Here is a 10,766-nt window from a genome sequence, read left to right on the forward strand (position 1 = left end):
GCAACTAAGAATACTGTACGATATTTTTTTTCCACAATAGTTAGCTGCTATCTGTTTTCAGGGGCTGGTCCAAGACACTTTGGAACCTGAGGCAAACCACAAAATTGCGCCTCCCCTACCAGGGAAGAATAGGGGAGTGAAGAACTACATCAGGATCAAGGGTGGAGGGGTGGGGGTAGGGAATAAAGATCAACAGGGACAGGGGGTGGGAGAAGACAAGCAATGCCTGGTATTGACCAAGACGGCTGACCAAGGGGCCAGATCTGGTCCACAAGGGGTGCATGTTCCTTGGAGACTGAATCTGCCGCCCCTGGGGATCCTGCTGCCTGAAGTCACCTCACTTTGCTTCATGGGAGGGCCGGCTCTCTCTCTTTTTTTAACTTTCTATCTGCTTTTAATTGTACTGTTTTGTGTGCTGTTGTAAACTGCTTAGATTTTTTTTTAAGAATAGAGGCCCATAATTTTTTTTATAAACAAATTGCCCTCCATTTGCAAAACCAGCCTGTTCAATAATCCCTTTCTTGTATAGAAAGAATGCATAGTTAATACTATTTCATCCACTTATATATATTTAAATTAATAGGAAAAACTGTTTGTGTAACTGGGAATTTTAAATTGCAAGGGATTATGAAATCCCCACATCTTAGTATTTGATGAACAAGTCACCGACAAAGCTTCAATCTTCTTTCCTCTTTAAATCAAGAAAAAGACTGACTTCACATTTCCCTCCCTCTAACTGCTTCCATCCCCTTAATTGAATTTCCCCCTCTCCTTTATTTCCATGCCATTACCCTTTGAAAGGAGCTGTATTAATAAAATGTAACATATATTTCTTGTGGAACAAACAAAATAAAAGCATGGGGGGAGAGCACAACAGAGGAGGTAAAGTAGTTTTGAGGTATTACTAAATGATATGTTATTTATAATTCACTGAGAGAACTGAGCAATAAGGCAGATGAATAAATGACATGCAACTCAATAAGAAAAACCAAATGCTATTCCCTTAATGGAATTAAGAGTATGGATGGATCTGAGCCAAGACCCTTTTGGTCTTGCACAATATTAGTTTAATTAAAGGTGTGATAGAGAATAATAACAATATTCAATTGCAGAGGTGCCCATTATGTGTCGTATTAAACCACAGAATAATTACCCCTTTGAAGTGTGTTGCAACCAGTGAAAACCAGAGAGGGAGCAATATATAACATGCTAACATTATTACAACCCATTAGTTTTCTTTTAGCTGTTCGCAAAAGCCAAATTCTTCTGCCTTCACTTATGCCAGGATCCTTAGTTCTAAGGAATGCAAAACACTCTACAGCCTGGAGCCTAACACTCCAGGTTTCTGGGGGCCCAGAGGGCCCCTTGTTTTCACACACAAATCACACTGCTTTTCCATTCTTGGCCCCACTGCATACCTTTTCTTCTCTACCTCTTTACATTTTCAAATATTTCTATCCTACCTTCTTTTTCCTCACCTCCTTCCTTTCACCTGTTGGTATTGCCTTCTTTTCATTTTTGGTCTTCCTCTCACCATCTGCTTAATTTTGCTCTCTCTTCCATCTTAATAGCACTTCTCTGTGACTCCTGCCCCCTCGTAATGTCAACTTGCCTGAAATAAAAATGGACATGAAATCTGGGGTAGATCAGGCTCAGAAACTGATATAGCTAGCAGACCTAATGTGAGCTTCCAGACCACTCTACCTGGCCATCACGGTACCACAAACCCTCACCAGCCCTGCTCTGTGTACCCCCCCCCCCGACTACCCCAGGTGATTTTGCTTGGCTGGAATGCCCTTGGACAGTTGATAATGTTTGCCTGGATAGAGGATAAGGAGGTGGGGTGGGAGGTGGAAACACCTGACTTCTGCATAATTGGAGTACAGCCTACTGTGCAAAGGTAAAAGTCACACCTGTGGCTTTGCTGTGCACTATTCCCAATATGTATGGATAGGCACCTTCAAAAGAGCTCTTTCAACCTACGTTGCTTCCTCCAGTGAAAAGCAGGACGAGGACTAGAGGCCACATACATAAGCCACCATTACTACCCTAGCAGCAATGAAGAAGAGGGAAACGATGGCAAAGTTCAGCTACTCTTGGAAACTTTCATGTTGCGAATCATCGGTGTCATTCTATAGGGTTTTGTGGGAGGATTCAACTCCTCACTCAATATTTTATGCAAAATCATGCAGGTCCCTAAATTCAAATGTAAAATAGTAGCACTTGAGGTTGTTTTTAAATAACAAAAAACAAAACAAAAAATAGTACAGTGGGAAGCTTGAGCTTCTGAAGCACAATTTTGCTATCAGCTGACAGAACAGGCCTTCCGAACAGTAGCTAAAGTTAATGCAAAATAGAGAGAAAAAACTTCCATATATAGTATTAGAACTCTGCAATTCCCTGTTTCTTTTCACTAAATAACAGTGCTATTTTTTTAGGAGTGCAAAGACTGAGTCACGAAAGTTGTCTTTTTCTTGAGATGTACTAATTAATGACCTACCAGGAAGAAAATGGGGGAGTGATCAATGTTTGCATCCTGTGGCAGTCAAGTTCAATTATACCCTGAAACTTGGAAAAAGCAATGTTAAAGGTAATTTATTCAGTGCTACACATTTCATTTATTTTACTTTGGGCAGGCTGTTTGTAAGTCATCTTTCCCTTCGCCTTGAAATCAGTGTGAATAATTGCCACATACTGTAGCCCAGGCATCCCACATTGTGTTGGCAGCAAAGGAAGAGGACCTCCCACAATGCCAGAGAAACTTTAGGTGGGGTGAACAGTATCATCCTGCCCTAGTTCAGAAGAGAATTTATGGTATTTGGGTTTGTAAAATCACACTTTTTATAGGTACGCTCCATTTCTAATGTACTTGGTGTTTTCTTGAATCCAAAACAATATTGCTTACTGGCATGCCAGTAAGCTTTCAACACACATTGTATCATGCTTGCAACAACTACTATCCAGCACTTAGAATCATAGAATTGTAGAGTTGGAAGGGACCACGGGGGTCATCCAGACCAACCCCCTGGAAAGCAGGAATCTTTTGCCCAATGTGGGGCTCAAACCATGACTCTGAGATTAAGAGTATCATGCTCTAACAACTGAGCTATCACTTCGTACAATGAGCTTCATTTCACATCTGACATGTTTCCTACATGGAGATAACTTCAGGGTAAGGGGGAGGGGACATGTACAGCATTTACTATGAATGAAGACGGGTTCATTTACTGCTACGGTTTTTGCTAGTGATATATCAATTGCAATGATACGATACGGGAATGCAAAGCATGTGGAACTGGAAGTGCTGCTCTGCCCTGCCTGCCCTGCCACTGGTGGAGAAGCTGGCACCAATTTCTGATGAGATCTTGCACCAAATCAGGGCCAAGGCCAGGGCCACTTCTCCACCAGCGACAGAGGCAGGGGGGCAGGCAGGGTGCCACCTTGGGGGTTCTGCCACCTGAGTCAGTGGCCTCACCCCACCTAATGGCTTGGCTGGCCCTGATGATGATGATGATGATAATTTTTATTTATACCCCGCCCTCCCTGGGCACGACCGGGCTCAGGGTGGCTAACACCAAATATAAATTACAATAAAATGCAATTTAAAAAACCCAGTTAATTAAAATACGGCTTAAAATGCAGCCTCATTTTAGTAGTAGCCCATAGATCAAGACCATAAAGGGAGGAAACATCAGATATTCACCCAAGCCAGCTAGCCATGCTGGTCCTACATGGGCCAGCAAAAAAGCCAAGGGAAAATTTATATACCAAATCCCATATAAGGGGTCAGTGTGATTCTAAGCCGAAGGCCAGGAGGAACAGCTCCGTCTTGCAGGCCCTGCAAAAAGATGTTAAATCCCGCAGGGCCCTGGTCTCTTGTGACAGAGTGTTCCACCAAGTCGGGGCCAGTGCTGAAAAGGCCCTGGCCCTAGTTGAGACCAATCTAACCTCCTTGAGGCTCGGGACCTACAAAGTGTTGTTATTTATGGACCTTAAGGTTCTCTGCAGGGCATACCAGGAGAGGCGGCCGCATAGGTATGAGGGTCCTAGGCTGGATAGGGCTTTAAAGGTCAAAACCAGCACCTTAAACCTGACCCTGATGAGTGTATATAAAAACAAGTGAATTATTTCTTCAGGAGCACAGGTCACAAACAGGGATGGAGCCAGAATGGCTCCTCCTATCATTTGTTTCTACTCCTGACATCCCATGAAGTTCTGATACTGTACTCTAATGTATTTGGGAACTAGCTGCTGACATTGCTGGAAGAAAGTATGAAACCTTTCTATAATTAACTGTTAAAACAATCTATATCAGTTTAGCAATCCAGTTTTTAAATAAGCAAACCTAATGTGCTTCTAAATATCATTACAACAGACTGAGAAATCATTAAAAACGACTGAAGTACTTTAAGTAAGTACATTTATAAGTACATTAAAATATAAGCTGTATTTTAGCTTAAATTCACATGCATCTCTTCCTCACAAATTAGATGGCTTTTCATTTTCATTACTGGAATCATGCAGTTTTATGCTCAAATAAGAAAAAAAAACAAATCTTCTGAGTGAAGTAGAGAATTTTAAGTTCTGCTCTAAATGTAATAGAACTTTCTTTCTGTAGTTTTGTATAATTCAAGTTTATGGCATTGCGTGGAACTTTTGTTTCTTCCCAGATGTGCTTGGGATTATATCATTAACCAAATATCATATACAGTCATACCTCGGTTTAAGTACGCTTTGGTTTGAGTACTTTCAGTTTAAGTACTCCGCGGACCCGTCTGGAACGGATTAATCCACTTTCCATTACTTTCAATGGGAAAGTTCGCTTCAGGTTAAGTACGCTTCAGGTTAAGTACAAACTTCCAGAACCAATTACACTCATACTTCGGGTTAAGTACGCTTCAGGTTGAGTACTCCACGGACTGTCTGGAACTGATTAATCCACTTTCCATTACTTTCAATGGGAAAGTTTGCTTCAGGTTAAGTACAGACTTCCGGAACCAATTGTGTACTTAAACCGAGGTACCACTGTACTGGCAAAGGTTCCAAAGCCAATAAAGTCAATAGTGAAGTGAACTCTCATTGGATAATCTATCATAAAAACTAAGTGAGGGAAATCCAAGCTGATTTGAAAAATACTTGTGAACAGTTCTTACTGATATATTAATAATTCCTAACTGAAACATGGATTGATGAAAAGCATATCCTTGGCTGCAGTGGTTTGGATACTGAACAGCTGGAGTTCAAGTGAGTTTTAATTTTACCATCCCTTATTAACAAATATTTTGTGTTGCAATGTAAACTTCAACTTTTTAAAATACTCTTTTGGAGGCTGGCTTACACATGAAAAGTTAAAGGCGGGGATGGCCAACCTTTTGTGCCTGTGGGCAGATTTGAAAACCAGAGAAACTATCACTGGCACCACAGCTAAACACAAACTACAACCATTCTATTGTCTCCAACAGAATGCTTCTTCCAAGCCTTATTCTATGGAGACAGAGGACTATGTGGGCATCAATGAAGGCCTCTGAGGGTGTCTATATACCAACGGATGCCACCCTGGATTAGGGGAAGAGCTTGCAGGTTCAAACTGATTCTTTGGTGGCCAACGCTGGTGAACTTGCAAGACAGTGCATGTCCTGATTCCCTGCCTCCATGTGGTTCGAAAGCATGCCAGTGCAAGTAAATAGGTACTGCTGTGATGGGAAGGTATATGGCATTTCCATGCCCTCTGGTTTCCATCATAGTGTTCCGCTGTGCCAGAAGCGGCTTAGTCATGTTGGCCTCATGACCCGGAAAGCGGTCTGTGGACAAACCCTGGCTCCCTCGGCCTGAAAGCAAGATGAGCGCCACAAGCCCATAGTCGCCTTTGACTGGACTTCACCGTCCAGGGGTCCTTTACTACTTTTTCTTTTTCTTTTTGCCTTTTGCTCCTTGCACTGGCATATTTAATTGTTCATAAAAACAGCTGGTCATAGAAGTGCTATTGAATATTAAGTACATGTGGTACAAAAACATGTTTATGTGTTTTTATGGATTAGTATGCCAGCGCTGAAACTCAGAGTGTTTAGCCATGAATTGTGCTCAGGATGAAGTCCCCTGAGGGTCAGGGCCATCTTAAGCATGCCTGGCGCCCTGGTGCGACGGATCCCTCTGGCGCCCCCCCATCCCGTTTGCCAGCGCGGCGGGCGCCGCTGCACTGCGCCACCCAGCCTGCTGTAGGGCCGGCCCTGGGCCAGGGGGCGCTGCCCGTTCCGTTGCGACGCCCTTGCGCGCGGCGGAGTCGGCCCCAGGGCCACGTGCCTCCAGAGAGCGGCCTGAAGCCACTGAACAGTGGAGGCGCGCCTGGGGCAGCCTCAGCCGCGCCTCTCAGCGGGCGCAGCAGCGCCCCTGGTAGCCTGGCGCCCTGCGCCACCAGAGGCGAGCCTAGAGCTGGCCCTGCTGAGGGTGTTATTGACATTCTCAGCCCATCAACCAATCCATGATAAGTCTGGGCTGCCCGGCCACTCCCTCCAAAGGTCCAAAGTGGTTTTGCTTTTGTCTTTGTTGGCTCATCCAACCCTGCCCGAGACAGATGCCCCTTCCTTCTCTCTCCCCTCACCTTCCAAAGGGAAGAGTCCCCTTTGTGCCTGTGGGGTGCCCAGGACAGCTGCGCTGGGTTGCCCCTCTCTCCCTCATGTGCCTCTGTGCTCCTTTGTAGTGAGCAGTTTTCTTCATCCCTCCAGGGCTCCCCAGTTGGGGTTGCTGTTCCCCTGCCCCCTGAATATGGCCGCTCTGATCTGTAAGTCTTTAAAGAGACACGAGCTTCTTTTGCAGAATCCTGTGATAAAGTTGTCAATTTGTGTGTTTGCTTTTTCACAATTCAGATCTTGTCCCCCTGCTGCTTCTTGTGGGGTGGGGTGGGAAGAAGGAAATTAGACCGCGAAGAACTAAAAGCAGACAGAGACGCAAATAACCCTGTGCTGTGGAAAAGGAAGTGTGGCAATTTCTTATCCTACTAGGATAATTAGGATTTGCAGTGTTAACATATATGCATACTTACTCATGAGTTCAGAAGTAAACCCTGGTGGCTAGTGCAATGCCTATGCATGCTCTACTCAAAAGTAAGAATCACTGAGTTCAAGAATAAGCCGTAGTGATTTCAAGTTGCCACTGCTAAAACAGGCATGATGTCAAAGAAAGCCTCAGAAGCCAAATATTGGAAGAGAGCAAAGATGTGTGTGCAAACATGCACACCCCATGTATGTATGTGCCAAACCTGGGTGAAAGAAAGCCTAGTTTCGCCCCTGAAGCATGCTGCAAACCAGCCCTGTGTTCTGCTTCTTAAACACTGGCAAAGAGGGTTATGGATGAGTGTTAGTCTCAAAGTTTTCCACTGTGCCCTTTGGCACAATGGATTTCAGAAGTGGTCATTACTGTTCAGAGCAAGCAGCTGTCTGTTTATTCTAGTGTGTTGCCCTAAAAGGAGTTCCAGCTCCTATGCCAAATGGTTTTACACTACCATGAGATCCAACTGTGCAACAGTGATGTTGCCAGGGAAAGTACTGTGCTTAAAAGCTTTAGAGAAGAATGACTTTTAGTCTGGAATGCAAAATTCATGAATGGTAGCAGAGCTTAGAAAGCAGAAGAGAATCATCTATATTGCATTATGCTTGTGGCAATGAAGCCTGTGATGCTGATTGGCTGAACTGCTAATGGTGGCTCAGAATCTTTGTTCTTGGCGGAATTGAACAACCTGATGTCCAGATTCTGTGGTGGAAGGGAAAATGGTTAGTTTGGCTGGGACTGGAACCTGACCTCACACTGGATGGTTGAGGACTGAAATGAAGCCCTAGGAGGCAGGGAGGCTAAGGAAAAGGGATCTTAGAGGCAAGGACACTGAAGGAATGGTGTTTAAGAAATATAGCAAGAAAAGGGACATAAAGGAAATGTAGGAAGTAAATGAAGTTTAAGGAAAAGAGGAGATAAGAAACTGAGGCATTAAGCTGCTAATAAGAGGGGAAGTGAAGAAATTTTATAACACTGGGCCTGTCTGCTGTGGCAGGGAGAGAAGAATGATAAGGAGGCTAGTCAAGAAATGAAGTGGTTAAAGGAAGCAGGACCAATTAGGCAGTAGTCTGAAAAACAGGGACCTAGGAAACAAGGGATGATTAAGAGAACTGGAAAGTTGGACTGGAGCTGTGTACTATTGGCAGAAAGGAAATGAGCAGATGGAGAGGGGAGCTGAGGAGGTCATAGGATTGCCAGAGTATTCTGGAATTCTGCCAGTTGTGGCTTTCATTGTAGAACTGTGGCATCCCTGAGAGAGTAACATGGCGAAAGAAGCAGTGTGGTGAGAGGCTGTATTTCACATTGATTTGAACTAATCAACTCATTTTTTAATCGGCCACAAATTTCAAATTGAATGTACGCATGTATGTATATTGTCATGTGTGAATGACTGCCTTTGAAGTTCTCTCATATAAACACGAATATGGTGCAGAAAGCAGAACCAAGCCTCTTTGAAATGAAATGCATATTCTGACCGATGTCGCTGTCAGGGCATCTTTATGCATATTACTAAAAAGCACCTCTGACTCTCAAATTTGTTAATACATATCAAGTGCATCTGCCATTAACGGGATAATCACTAGTTACATGTAAAATGACCTTTCATATGAATTACAGACAGTGAATTTCACAAAATAAAAGGAGATCTGGAGATGGAAGTAGGTGGAGGCAGCAATGGAAGCTAAAAAGATGGGATAAATATGAGAAACAGACACATGAACTGCTGAAACAAATTGGGAGTAGCAATGACTCCTAATTCATATGGTTGGATGGCATATGGGATATGACCTTTAAGGATGATAGGCAGAATGGAATGTGGAGGGTTCCTGTTCACTGTTCCAGCCAGAATATTCTATAATATTCCACTGCATTCCTGCTCCCACAAACACAGCTTTCCATTCTCCCTCCCCAACATCATTCCATGCCCACTGAGCATGCTCAGTCCTCATTATATGCTTTGAGGGAGGTTCCCTTTTAGGGTCCCCCCCACCCCTCTGTCTAAAGTTCCCCCAAGACTGCCAGTTCCTTCCCTCTTTTGCAAAGATGGTATCATTTTGTCTACATAAGGACCAACAATCAGTTCTTAACTTTTTATTTCAGGCAAATCTCACATAGTGGCTTACATAGAAATATCAAAATTATAATAAAACAGTAAAGACAAGAAAGCAGGGGGGGGGACCCAGATTCTCTCCTTCCTGAGAAGCACTCTGGCGGTGCCTGGGGGAGGGAAAGGCCGCTTCAGCTGAACACTGGGAACTAGATGGGCAGAGATCCAGGCGACTCTGTCTTCTGGTTGTTCTTGCTAAAAATGTCAAGACACACGCTGGTGCTAAAAGAGACGTCTCTTTTCTACTTCTTCACAAATGCATATTGGATGGACCCAAGTAGTAAAACTGATCAGTTGTAATTAGAGCTTAATTCCATATTATGGAGATTGTATATAGCAAACATTTCCATGAAGGAACTTCAGAAGCCAAGGGAACAAGTGAAGCCCTGTAACAAAATGTTGTAGTGTATCCCATGCATGTGTGTGTGTTATCTGAGGCTATGCCTGATGTGGATGGAAAAAAAGGTGTTTTTGGTTTTTCTTTTCTTTCTTTTTTTTAAAAAAAGCTAGCTCAAAGACAGGAATCCCTGCTCTCAGCAGGGCTCTCCTACCTACCACAGGGGTATAACTGTAAACTACACAGCAGAATTGTTTAATAGAATTTTCTAACTTTCAGTGTGGGGATAAAATCAATGGATAACCTGGCAGAAGTGTAAGCTACTGTTTTAGCCCAACTTGCATGTCCAAAAATGTTTGGACAACACTGCAGGACCTTAACTTCTCTCCACTACAACCCCTTCCAACCTGCAATTTGAGAACAATGAACTGCATTTCCTTAGGAATTTGCATACCAGGGTTATTTTTAAAATGTTTCACACTAATAACTGTGTTACAGCAGAGTTAAACACCTCTCTAATTTTCTTGGTTACGGGCATAAACACATTGGTGCCTAATACCAGCTACGTCACCATTTAGGATTTCCCCCACTCATTTTTCTGAGTATTGCCTTGGGGGAGGGGTGTCAGTGAAAAATAGCATCACAATGTGAACCAGGAATTGACCTCTCAACCACTCAGTATTCTGTGTTGGGTAGTTATCATGGGGCTGTTTTGAGGGGAGTGGGGCTGCAGATTATTTTTGTACTTATGCATACCTCAGGGTTAACCCCCCTCCCCTTCCATTTTGGCTACCTAAGAATGACCATGGGAAGACGAACTGGCATGATTATTCAATACTTCATCTAATAGTGACAGTGAGGCAGCAATCCTATGAACACATTCAGCAAAACAAACTCTCTCTGTGTGTGATCTTATTTCCAAATGAAGATGCACAAAAATAATTTGTTATCAGATTTCTGTAGTAAGCTGTTACCCCTTCAAACCTTGAGTAGGCTATAAATCTCAATAAATAAAACAACCGTAACAAGCAATTTTGGCTACATTCCTGTGCCCACTTACCACTGAAGTCAATGGGACAGACTTCTGAATAGACATGTATGGGATACTGTATTACTTGTGAAAATGGTCTCATTAATTCCAGGAGGCTCTGAAGTTGGTAACTATCAGGTTTGGGAATGGGCGTGCTTTTCTGGACACCAGCACCGTAAATATTGTTCAGGAAAAACAGGAGCAACTGCGTGTCATTTCAAAATTCCGTGGGGCAGTTAGGGCAT

This window comes from Zootoca vivipara, chromosome 10, assembly GCF_963506605.1.
Source record: "Zootoca vivipara chromosome 10, rZooViv1.1, whole genome shotgun sequence".
In the NCBI taxonomy this organism is placed as follows: Eukaryota; Metazoa; Chordata; class Lepidosauria; order Squamata; family Lacertidae; genus Zootoca; species Zootoca vivipara.